Source organism: Populus nigra, chromosome 1, assembly GCF_951802175.1.
Source record: "Populus nigra chromosome 1, ddPopNigr1.1, whole genome shotgun sequence".
NCBI classification, from domain to species: Eukaryota; Viridiplantae; Streptophyta; class Magnoliopsida; order Malpighiales; family Salicaceae; genus Populus; species Populus nigra.
Window position 1 is genome coordinate 2,245,745 of NC_084852.1, and position 14,196 is coordinate 2,259,940.

Consider the following 14,196-nt stretch of genomic DNA (forward strand, 5'->3'; position numbering starts at 1 on the left):
ACATTTGGTCCTTGGTTCCGTTAGAACCTTCCATGAATATTGTTGGTTGTTGTTGGGTTTACAAAATCAAGCGTCGGGCCGATAGTGCTATTGATAGTTACAAGACGCCTTTGGTTGCACGCGGATTCACTCAATAAGTATTGATAAATTTGAAACCTTCACTCCTATTGTTAAATCAACTACTGTTTGGCTCGTCCTTGCCATTGCTATATCTAACCATTGGCAGATTCATCAGCTTGATGTACATAATATCTTCCTCAATGGTTCCTTTCAAGAGGTTGTTTATATGCAAGAGCCTACGAGTTTTGTTGACCCTGCTCTGCCCACTCATGTATGTCGCCTTCACAAGTCCCTTTATGGTTTAAAACAAGCTCCATGGCTTGGTACACACGACTAAGTGACTTTCTTCTATCGATTGGCTTTCGCGCTTTTAAGGTTGATATCTCTTTATTTATTCTGACTATGAATCATGATATCTGTTATCTTCTTGTCTATATAGATGACATTCTGTTCATTGGTAATAATTCTACTCTACTTCGCCGCCTTATTAATTTGCTGAGTTCAAAATTTAAACTCTAAGATCTAGGTCATGCTCATTATTTTTTGGGAATTGAGGTCACTCCCACCAACATGGGGATCATACTTAGTCATCACAAATATGCTCTTGATATTCTTAGTCGGGCTAGTATATCATCCTGCAAGCATGTTGATACACCAACTTCTGTTTCAAAGGTCGGTCTATAGCTTAGTGGTTTATACTTAGATCCCACTCGTTATCGGCAAATTGTAGGTGCTCTTCAGTATTTACTAGACTAGATATCTACTATGCTGTCAACAAAGTCTATGAGTTTATGCAAACTGAGAGCCATTGGGCTACTGTCAAACATATTTTACGATACTTGAAAGGTACATCTTAATCAAGGCTCCTCTTTGTCACTGCATGGTTTTACTAATGCTGACTGGGCAGGGAGTATTGATGATCGAAAATCTACTGATGGCTACATCGTCTTTCTTAGCACCACTCCCATCTTATGAAAATCTTGTAAGCAACACACTGTTGCTCGCTCCTCTACTAAAGCAGAATATAAGGCCTTAGTTGATGGTATTACTAAGGTTTTTTGGCTTCGTTATATGCTTTCAGATTTATGCTTCTCTCTCAATTCTGTTACCACCATTTGGTGCGACAATTTGGGTGCTACTTATTTGTTTGCTAATCCAGTGTTTTATGCATGTATCAAACATGTTGAGGTTGATTATCACTTTGTTCATAATAGAGTTGCTAAAAAAAAGATACAGATTTGCTTTATACCCTCCAAAGACCAATTCGCTAATGTTCTTACGAAGCCGCTCCCCCACACTACATTTGCCTATTTACGGTCTAAGCTTCAAATGGACAACCCACCTTCAGTTTGAGGGGATGTATTATGGAACGTGTTGTAGTTGAGGAAAGATTGTATTTTCCTTGTATAGAGTTATATTGCGCAGTGTGTTGCATAGTAACTATTGTATTCTGCCCCCTATTTATATAAATATAAAGTCTCCTAAATTAATCATAAACCTTGTTTCAACTAAAACTTTATTAAATAAACTTTGTTAAGTTGGATTTGAAAAAAAAAATGAAAGTCATAAACAAAGAGTTTGAACTATATAAAAGGCATTAATAAGCTTATGGTATGGTGGTATCGAGTTCTTTACATTTTATGAATACCAAAGTTTTGTTTTTAATAAATTGATGTTAAAAAGAGAGAAATCAAAGTAATTACTAAGCTAAAATTCAATTCTTATTTTCTTTCAATCAAGTAATTAATAATTGGAACATTATAAGAGAAAGCTCCTTTATTATTTGCATCACAACAACTTAATTTTTAGCCAGATAATTAATGATGTTCACCTATAATTAAACGTCTGATTGTCATTATTAAGATGGAATAATTCTTAGTAAATTTTTATTCTTTTATTATTTATTATCTAACCCAACTTTATCTCCGACACAAAAGTAGGCCAAATGTATTAAAGTTAGTTGCTGTTTTTTTTTCTTTTTACCCTTTCTTGACGAATTACAAATATCTATGTAGTAAAATATAATCATGCTAGCATAAGTAAAAATATATATAAAAAATAATTTTATATTTTTTTAAACAAAAATATTTTAAAAAACAAAAACTATATTAGTTTCCGTGCTTTTTGTGCAAGACTTATTCATCTCTTGACTAGGAGAATAAAAAAACATAGAGAGATAAAGTGTTTGGTGCAAGACCAATACCATGATGCTTGATACTCCTATGTAGTTTCCTCCTATAAATAGGGAATTATAGAACTGCAAACCAGCATACTCAGATCATCAAATCCACAAGCTTCTGTAGATTGAAGTCAAGTGCATTTGAATTTCAATCATGTCTCCCACTATGCTGCAACAAGTTGATGCCCATCACCGTTCATTATCAGAGCCCAAAAATGGTCCCTTCACCTACACTGATCCCCTTTCAGAGGTTCCAACTCTCTCTGGTGTTGATACATCAGTTGATGGCTCTACCCCTATCATCGACATGGAAGGTCTTCTCGGTCCTCAGCGCTCTGAGGTCGTCAAACAGATTGGCCATGCATGCGAGAAAAACGGCTTTTTCGCGGTACAAAAATTATATAATTGCATACATTCTTCATAACTTTCGAAGCGTTTATTCTTAAATTAACCCCCTTTTTTCTGTTAAAATTAGTTTAATGGATGATAAGATTACCACCACTACTAGCTAACCTTCCACAGGAAATCAACTACTACTAGCTAGCCTTCCAAAAGAAAGCAAAAAAGATACCACCACACCAAGCTAACCTTCCACAAGAAAGCAAAAAAAGATGGCAACCGGCAATAGGTGTCAAATAATACAAGGACAGAAAAAAACAAGCTGCAGACAACAACTACCATTCCTCCTACTACACCTAGCTAGCCTTCCATAAGAAAGAAAAATAGATATACTACTACCACTAGCTTCAAGGAAATACTCCTAGCTAGCCTTCAATAAGAGGATGGCAACCAGCAATAGGTGTCAACCAAATAAGGACAGCAGAAAACAAGCTGCAGACAACCAGCGATAATAATAACGTAAATCCCGACTTTGATTATCCTGTTTGCCACTCCTCACAATTCATAATATATTCTTCGTGCAGTTTAAATCTCCTTTTGTTGTAATTCGATATATTATAATATATCCAGATGGTGCATATGATATGCTGGAATGTTATAATTCTAACATTAAATGCTACACCATGATCAGGTCAAGAACCATGGAATTCCAGAAATGAAGATCAACAACATGCTAGACACGGCAAGAGATTTCTTCCACTTGCCAGAAGAAGAAAGGCTGAAATTTCGCTCATCTGACCCTAACAGTATCATCAGGCTGGTTACAGGTTTTCAAGATAAGACCCGGAATATCTTTGTTTCAAGACAATCTTTGAAATTTCACTGTCACCCCGTCGAAGATTTCAAGAACCAATGGCCCTCGACTCCTCCTTCTTTCAGGCAAATAAATTTTCACATTAATATAATTATCCAGACCTTTTCACTTTAATTATTTTATTCGAGTATTTCACGGTATATTTAAACAATTTTGACAGGGAAAAGGTTGGTGAATATTGTGCAAGTGTTAGAAACGTGGAGGTAGCAATACTTGAGGCCATATCAGAGAGCTTAGGCCTGAAAAGAGATTATATAGGCAAAATATTGAAAGGACATTATGTATCCATCAATTTCTATCCAGCTTGTCAGGAGTCAGAACTAGATGTCACTTACGGAGTCAGGACTCATACTGACCCAACTTTAATCACTATTCTGATGCAAGATGATGTGCCTGGGCTTCAGGTTATTAACGATGATAAGTGGATTGATGTTAATCCTATTCCTAATGCCGTCGATTTCTTTCACTGCTTTGAGTTATTATTATCAACTGTACTCAATGAATTGAGTACAGTTTGCTATTTTCCTTTGCATTGGTTCTAGAAAGCTCTTTCCTCTTCTTTTTTTTCCCTTCCTTGCACCAAAGGAAAGAAAAGAATTGTAAATGAAAGCACGCAAACCAAGACAAGATAAAAAAAGAGAGAAACAAATTTCATGTGCCATAACTCATCAACTATTATAAATCAAACATTTATACACTTGTTTTATTTTAAATGCTAAAAATTGTGTCTACACCTTTATTAATTAATTACTAACTAGGCAAATGAATACAAAGTGAAATTCTATCCATGTCTATTCTGACATGAAGAAGCCACCATATCTTTTATTATCTTTGATATTCAACAATAATATGTATAATATTTCTGATATAATATCACCAAGATGATTGAGGAGGGATGCTTTGTTCATTTCTGAAGAAATTAGTCGGATCAATTTGGTCTTCACATGCACCAACCGGTCAAAGTTGTTCTTGATCTCTGTAATTGATATATGCTTGTCGGGGATTTTTCGTAACATAAGGAGTCATATAGCTGTAAAGTTTTCTGATCCACGTTGTATATTTTTCAGATGTCTTAGTGTCTTGATCGCCCCAAAAGACAGCATAATGAATTTGGAATAAATTTCCTGCTCTATGTGGAAATGGAGTGATGGACTCGGAAATTTCGTCCATTTTGCTCTTTTAGGCTGTGAATTGCAATTCAGCTACTCGGGCATCAGTTGTTTAATCTTGAAAATTACAGTATAAGTTGTAGATCCTTGCAAATATTATATATACTAAAGATTAAAGATATAGATATTACAAATACTGAAAATTAATGGAGCAGATACTGCAGTATCAAAAGATAATATTCAAGATCCTATAGTTATTATATTATCTAGTTTAGATGATCATGTAATTATTATTTATTTCCTTTATAACCAAGGACATAATCAAATCTAGTAGTTATCATGTTAGGAACTGATTCTAGTTCATATATACTTGTTCTACCATTAATTGAGCATTAGTTTATGTTCTTACGAAAGAATTTTCTATAGCCATTATGGAAGAAAGTTCAAGCTCAAAGGTAACTCCTCTTTTAAGCAATAATATTGATGATACCAATACTGCTCAAGGATTAAGTTTTGTATTGCTAAAGGAATTTAATTATCTTTCTTGGTCAAGAGATGTTACTATTGCTATTAATGGAAGATCAAAATTGAGATTCATCAATAGTTCAATTTTTTCTCCAGATTTGGACTATCCCGAATACGAAATATGGTTATCCAAAGATTAGTTGTTGATGTCTTGGATTCTTAATTCTATGAAATGAAACTTCGCTGAAATTTTCAATTACTCTGAATCCGCACATGATCTTTAGAATGCTATTTGTGACATGTATGGTAACCAAAACAACGCAACATGGATTTTTCAGATTCACCGTGAAATTGCAAATCTCCATCAAGATAACAAACCATTTGTTCAACTATTGGGAAATTTACGCAGAAGAATAGAGAAAGGCAGAATTTTCTAGCTCTTGGCAAGCCTTAGTTCTGACTTTGAAGATTTGTGGAGCCACATCCTAATGAATCGAGAACTACCATCTTTGAAGTTTGTGACAACAACGATTCAGCGTGAAGAAATTCACAAAAAGGTGATAAATCATAAAACTCATTCTGGAACAGCAGCTACCCGTGGTTATCATGTTAAGACAATGCCCTGTAATGAGAACTCCAACTCTGGTATGTCTTAGCATGTTTTTTTTTTTAAAACAAGTGGGTGATGGCATATCATTCAAAGGAAAATGTTCAAAGTTGAAGTGTAGCTATTATCATAATAATGGACACCTTACTGACCAGTGTTGGCAACTACATGCAGAACTCAAACCCAGATTTTCTAATGAGCAAAGAGGACACCAGAGGAGAACAAACTATAAAGCACATCTAGCAGATGCAACTCTGTCAACTGAAAACCACCAACCTTTTTTTATATGTTTACACTTAAAAATTCCCAAAAGGTGCTTAACAAAGTCTGAGAACACTCCTCTCAAGATCACAGGGTTGAAACACTTCACCTTAGTCTCAAAGTTTGATCAAAATCACCTAGATCCAAAACCATCTATCCTATGATAAAATCAGCCTAATTTTGGTTTGTTAGAACCCTAACAAACTCATTTATAAGCTCTGAATCAACCTATAAACAGAGAAGGAATATACCTAAATAAGAGGGAGAAGAAAATAAAGGAGGTAAGAAATTTAGTTAAGGTTTAAGGGATTTAATATTGAGTTGAAGAGCTCAAAAAAGGTTTAAGGATTTGATTTTGCTGGTTTAGAGATAAGAAGAGAGAAAAACAACAGCAAAAATATACTCTTGTTGAATATTTTATGCTTGGAAGGTATACTCTTGCAAAATTTAAAGGTAAGAGTCCATGAGGCTTGTTAATCCTATGTTTATTGTTTAAATGCAATGTTTTTGAATATATTGATGTAAAAATTGGTGTCCTAGTGTGTTAACACTGCACTTTAGTTTGATTTGAAATTTATCAAATGTGACAACAAGGTGTTGATGTTTTTCTGTTTGGTTAATACATAGTTCCAGGCTCTTGAGTTTTGGTTTAGTCCAATGTTAAATTGTCAATTTTAGATCTCATATTGATTAAGCATCCTTGTTTTAATTTGGCAGTTTTGGAAAATAAAACTTAATGCATATTTATGATGATTTATTATTTTTGTTAGCTTCTTTTTGTTTCAACTATGTTTGTCATTGATAATATAATTTGTTAGAATTAAAAAAGCATGTTTTAGAGGCTTAAAATGACCATTCTGGGTTTGATAGCGGCTGACTTAGTTCTAGGTTTCTAAGACAGTATTCTTCATGTTCCTGGGAAGAACATTACCTTAGCTATATTTTTAGATTATTTTTGGTCCATTTATTTGCACAGAATCCTTCGAACAACTTGATTAGCAAACAATCTATGTTTAAAACACATTAATAACATGTATTCATTTCGACCGTCCAAAATACATTTTGATTAAATCATGGCTTTTGAGTGATAATCGATGGTTTTTTATGCTTGATTCTTGATCTATGTTCTTCACATTCTTTATTTGTTTTGTGTTTGATTCATTTTATCCAAAAAAAAAATTGAATTTTTATGTTTGTCTTATGTATAATCTGTTTTGGCTTTGAGTTTTTGTTTATGGTTTGTTTTAGGGTCAACCCAGGCAAGTCAAAATCAGGTAAAATATTTAAGGCTTTGTTTAGTTTGCTATTTTTTTATAAAAGAATTTCTAGCCAAAGAAAATGTTTGGCAAACACACCCTTAAGTTTGTTTTTTAGCTGTTTTTCTAAAGAAAACAATAGGTCTTGCCAAACATGACCTTAAAAAATATAAAACAATATAAAATAACAAAAATAGTAATATAAAAAAAATGATTTTTGTCTATTGCATATAATCAAGTCTCTGGAAAATCAAAAATTAAATTTTGCTTAAAAAAATAAAAATATAAAATACATGGTATGTTTTAGTATTTTTATACAAAATTCAAATATATATATATATATATATATATATTTTCATGTATTTAATAACTAATTTACTGAATCCATGAGAATTTGACTAATATTTTAATAACCCTTGTATTTAAATATCAGGAATTGATTAGAAAATTCTCAGAATTATTTTAAATATTCATCAATTTTAATTGAAAGTACTTTTACTATAATATATAAAATGTGCAAAACTCTTTCACTTTTTAAGAAAGGTGAACCCTATCAGAACACTTATATGAACAATTTTTATAAGAATTCATTTTGTCAAACGAGTCCATAAAAAATTCAAAATGTCAAACTTATTCATAAAAGTACATATTTTTTTTGGGTCATAGACGGATCACCGGTTAAAAATCTATCAATATCTTTTTTAGCCATAACTAGTATTTTATCCTATAAATTTTTGATAAAGCGACTTCCTAACCCCAACGTGACAAGAGATATGATCAAATAAAATCCTTAAATTAATTGAATGAGATCAAATATTTTACTTCAGTAATGGAACCATAAAATATATTGAATAATTCCTCTCTTGCGTGATAAAAAATATTTGAGTGAAATTGTCATGTTATGTCAATGTTTCTTGCTCAAACGCCACCCCCACCGAAGTGCTCATTTATATTTAACATATTTTCTAATGTTTTATTAACATATGTCATTCAAATACTTGATTTATACTCTATACTTTGAGGCTATTTAAATTAAGCTAAAGTGATGATGACATTGAACTTCCTTTATTATACTTTATACTTTAAAGCCGACGCTTTTAACTTTAAAGCCTCCCCTTCGAGAACCATTTTGACATTGGAGGACTTCACATGTGAACCATGAAACATGAAAGCCATTATTTGATTCTCGACCTAAAATCTAATCACGATGGGATTGATTAATCTTGACTTCAATTCTAATTAATTAACTTTCTCAGAATTTAATATAACTTTTTTAACTTTACTTGTTGCTGGGTACGTAGTTAACTTTTCTAGAATGTGAAAAAAGTTCCATTTATAGGTGAAACTAGAACTGTAGAATATATATATATATGTATATATATATATATATATATATATATATATATATATATTCTACAGCTCTTAAAAATTGAAAAAAGAGCTGAAGAAAAGAAATGGGAAGAGAAGGAACCTGAGAAAAAGAAAGCTCTTTTTAAATTCCTTATAATTTAATTCAATTTACAGGTAACATGATAAATGAAAAAAGTTGATGTATGCATGTCTCTGTAAGCTGGTAATTAAATCATAAACATCAAATATCTTATCCTCCAATCAAACATTTTCAGTGCTTGGAGTGCAGTAGCTAACAGAACCATCGTGTTAGGAATAAGCACATAAAAAGCTTCAATTACGACCTCTCATGAAACAAATAAGTTTGTTTTTTTTGAAACCCAAAATTGTATTATCAAAATATTTCTTAAAATAAAATTTTTGATGAAGTTAATTAGGGTTTAACATAAAACTATATAAATCTCAGCAAATTATGTTATATCACAGCATCAAACATAAATAATGACAAAAAAAAAAGCTCCTTTTAAATCCCTGAAAGTCTTTAATTTGTTTGGTTCGATAGTTGATTCAATGAATGTCGACAACAGAAAATACATAGTGTGTTTTAGTATTTTTATACAAAATTCAATATATATATATATATATTTTTTTAAAAAAATTTAATAATTAGTTTACTGAATCCATAAGAATTTAACTAATATTTTAATAACCTTTAAAAATTTTAATTCATGAGAATTAATTATCAATATTTTAATATAAATATATATATTCTATAGCTTGTAATTGTTGTTCTTAAGTCTTTAGCAAACCCAAAACTTGTTCAAGAATTGGAACCGTTTGAGATTGTATAGTGTTTTTTTAAATTTTGATTTTTTTTTGTTAAAAATTATTTTTATATATATTTTTAAATTATTTTGATGTGTTGATCTTAAAATATTTTTTAAAAAAAATAAAAAAAAATCATTTTAAAGCATTTATAAACAAAAAAACACTTTCAATCACATTTTCTATCACAATCTCAAATAAATACTTGAAAACTCCAAGAATAGTTCCTACTAACAGATAATACAAGAACAAGGTATTGCGTAAGATAATGGAAGAATATTATTGAATGTATTCCAATAGGGAAGAAGGAGAAGAGAAGACAAGAGAGATGGAGGAACTCTTGTGCATCATTCAATTCATTTCTTTTTGCATAATGCCAAATTTTGTTACAATCTAATAAATAAAGAAGAGCAACGTACAGTACTAATTAAACAAGAACCAACTAATTAAAGATTTCCCCCCTGTCAATTTCAATTCATAACATAGTGTGAACGGCTGTCAAGAAGCGACAGGACAGTTGACAAAAGAAAAACAAATAAATTAAGGAATTAATCAGAAACTACAAAACCACGTCGTAATTTGTTATTGAGAAGTATAATAGAATATAAATCTGCTGGCTGCCTTACCATAACAAGGGTTAAGGTCTTGTATTATATTACGAGGATGATCGTATATACACAAGAGTAGAAAACAGAGTAAGGAGGGTGACATACTATCACGAGGTTATTTTTCGCAACGAAATTCAACCCGTGCGGTAGCCTAGTCCCTCACTAGACTCAGCATTCTCTCGCCACTCCCACTCGTGTTTGCCTAGTAACTAAGCAAGCGGAACACACAAGCAAGAATAACAATCATAGTGCACAACAAGCTTTACAGGAACTCTTTCCCAACCTTTATTAATCTCATACACAAAGGAAACTATACACAAATCCGTATGTGTGCTATGCACAAAGATTACATGCTACACAAGCTACCTCTAACTAGTGTTCTTGCATGCCCCTACATGCTGGACATCCCCACCCGAATGCCCTTACATTTTGAACATTCCCACCCGAATGCTCTTTACATTTGGAACACTCTCACCCGAATGCTCTCACACACACAAGAGTTGCATCTTGTATTTATAGACAAGCAAAGGAGCTGCAAAGGCTCCTCCCCATTGTCGCACGTCAAAAAATCAGCGCGGCATCGGCTGGCGATCTTCTCATTGTTATTGCGTTTGATTGAATTTGATTGGTTCGTTGGAGTCGCCACCTAGTAATTTATTCAAGGCTACTAGGAAACCTGGATGTACTGGTCTTGTCAGAGATTCGCGGGTAAGGGGCTGGTTGTGGTTAAGGAAGGTATCAGTACCCCTAACACACCCTACCTGAGGTAAGCTGCTTCGTGACTTTGATGTGTTAAAGAAGTTTTAATAATTATCTTTTCATCGGATATTAGAAATACAACTTACATGTAAGTTAATAAATCTTGACCGTGATCCAATCAAAATATTAAATTCTTCTTTAATCTTTGCAATTTTATTTATAAAAAAATAATACATAAAACAAATACAAACATCACACATACACTTTCACTATATCTTTTCTTTTCTTTTCTTTTTTCTTTTTTTTTTCTTATCTTTTTTTTTTTCCATGTTTACAAAATATAAATTACAAAAAAAAACACAAAAATAAACAAATATTACATCAAACAATCTTAAAATTACAATACAGCCATTCAAAAATCCATAACAGTGCTGGGACCAGTTCTGTGACAGCATGAACTGCGGCGGCGCGTCCTTCCACGCGCCACCGCCACTGGCGGCGCGTGGGCTCACGCGCTGCCGCTGGAAACTCAACAAAACAGGGGGCTCTGGAATGTTTTCTTCCCCCTCTGTCCTCCTAAACCTCCGGCGACCTGCAGAACAAGAATAGAAATGCACACCAGTCGATTTTAGTTTGTTATTTTTAGATCTGCTCAAAAAAAACCTTCCGTCCTTTGTTCCTCCCGGTTCATTCTGCTTCTGCCGATGGCAGCTCTAGTGGTGGCGGTCTTCTGCGGAGGCGGCGGCAGCGTTGAGATGGGCTGCTGCTGGCCGGTCGGTGAGATCTGGAGAGAGGGAACACTGGAGGCGGCTGATCTGGGTCGTTACTGTTGAGGGAAGATCTGTCGGCCGCTAGAGCTCCGGTGTGGACGGCGCTGCTGTGGTGGACGGCGCTGCTACTGCTGTCTTCACCCTTGTCGGTGGTAGCGGCCTGTGATGGCTGCCGGTCGGTCAGCTGGAGAAGAAAATCAAACCCAAGGGGCGGCGCTGACTGGTTTGATGAGCTTTTGTTTCTTTGTGCAGGGAGAGAAGGAAAGGAAATGGCGTTTGGCAGGGGGGATGTGGGTATGGTCTGTGGGTAGCGACTGGTTCGGGGTTTGACTGTTTTTTTCAGGTGAGAGAGGGAAGATTTGTGGCTTGGGGGGAACGGAGTGGCTGCTCCAGTTTGGTTTTGAAAGAGAAGAAAAAATCAAGGGGAGAGGGGCTGCATGTTCGGCTCAGTGAAGGAGAAGAGCTTGTGCGGAGGTAAGGGGCTGCTCCGGTTTTGAGGCGGAGACACCGTCGTTGGGTTGCTGTGGTTGGTTCTGGAGGGAATCTGTTGGATGCGTGCTGCTGAATCTCCGGCGAGGCAGTTGGTTCGGGTGGTCCTTCTTTGGCAAAGAAAGGGGGCAGTGGCTTTGGTTCTCCTTCTGCCCAGAAAATGGAGAGACCCCAAGGGATGGGAGCGGCGGCCTGGTGCTGGGAGAAGGAAAAATCAGGGGAACAGGGGGCGACAGCTTGGTGCTGGGAGAAGGAAAAATCAAAAGGGAAGGGGGAATCAACCGTGGCTTTGTTGGCTGAGGAGAAAGGGCCAACAGAGGGTTTGCAGTGAGGGAGAGAGTGAGTTGGGGGAAACCGGGGGAAAAAAGATGGCCAGCAGGAGGGGGCGGCTGCTGCCTTTGAAAGTGATGGTTTAGGGTTAGGGTTTCTTTTTTGTATTTTTCTGATATTTCAAAATTACCCCCCCGAGCTCAAAATCAGTATAGCATGGTATTTATAGGAAAAGTTTTACTAGGTTTTCAAACTAGTCCCTCAACCTTTCCTTTCCTTCTCTTTTCCTCTTTTTTTGTAAATTTTGATTTTTCTTATTTTTTTTGTATTTTTGAAAGCGAGTAATATCAACATCAACTCAACAAGGAAAATCAATGATCATAAAATTTACGCGTTAAAAGTTGAACGCGTTCCAAATACCTTTGAAAATTTAAATTCTTTTGAGATGATGTTGAAAATGCTAAAAACGATGCAAATATATCAAAAATGCATTTTTTTGGGTTTTCATTGTTTTTTTGCTATTTTTGGTTTTTTCTGAAAAATTATCAAAACATGGGTCAAAAATTGGGTAGCAACAGATGCCCCCTCTTTACAATGCTTACGAAGCCAAGCTCCTCAATGTTTTGCATAGTAAGCTTTGTAAAGAAAAACTTGTCTTTCTGTCTGCTTAACTTGCTCAATATCCACTCATCTAAAGACCTTGCTCTTTTTCTCTGTTCTCTCTTCCTTCTCTTTTCTTCCTTTTCTTTCTTTCTTTCTTTCTTTCTTTCTTTCTCTCTCCTTTTTTTTGTTATCTTGAGATCTCATCTGGCGATCTGCTTTTCCAAAACCAAAGAATGTGTGTAGCTCGGTCAACCTAAAATCCCATATGGAGATTCCCTTTAACCAAAGCCACATGAGATCCCATCTGGCGACCTCATTAAATCAAAACTAAAAAGATGTGTGTAGCTCGGTCAACCTGAAATCCCATCTGGCGATTCCCTTTAACCAAAGCTATATGAGATCCCATCTGGCGACCTCATTAAATCAAAACTAAAAAAAATGCGTAACTTGGTCAACCTGAAATCCCATCTGGCAATTTCCTTTAACCAAAGCTACATGAGATCCCATCTGGCGACCTCATCCAACTGGAACTAAAAAGATGTGTGTAGCTCGGTCAACCTGAAATCCCATCTGGCGATTCCCTTTAACCAAAGCTACATGAGATCCCATCTGGCGACCTCATTAAATCAAAACTAAAAAAAGTGCGTAACTTGGTCAACCTGAAATCCCATATGGCGATTCCCTTTAACCAAAGCTACATGAGATCCCATCTGGCGACCTCATTAAATCAAAACTAAAAAAGTGCGTAACTTGGTCAACCTGAAATCCCATCTGGCGATTCTCTTTAACCAAAGCTACATGAGATCCCATCTGGCGACCTCATTAAATCAAAACTAAAAAAAGTGCGTAACTTGGTCAACCTGAAATCCCATATGGCGATTCCCTTTAACCAAAGCTACATGAGATCCCATCTGGCGACCTCATTAAATCAAAACTAAAAAAGTGCGTAACTTGGTCAACCTGAAATCCCATATGGCGATTCCCTTTAACCAAAGCTACATGAGATCCCATCTGGCGACCTCATCCAATCAAAACTAAAAAGCGCGTAACTTGGTCAACCTGAAATCCATCTGGCGATTCCCTTTAACCAAAGCTACATGAGATCCCATCTGGCGACCTCATCCAATCAAAACTAAAAAAAGTGCGTAACTTGGTCAACCTGAAATCCCATCTGGCGATTTCCTTTAACCAAAGCTACATGAGATCCCATCTGGCGACCTCATCCAATCAAGACTAAAAAATGTGTAAAAAGTGGTCTCATTGTAATGGGTGACCTACCCAGGTGGAAAGAATGTGAAAAACAGTCTCATTATGATGGGTGACCTACCCAAATGAAAAGAAGGGAAGAGTGGTCTCATTCTTATGGGTGACCTACCCAAGGGGAAGAATGGCCTCATTATTATGGGTGACCTACCCAAGTAAAAAAAATAGA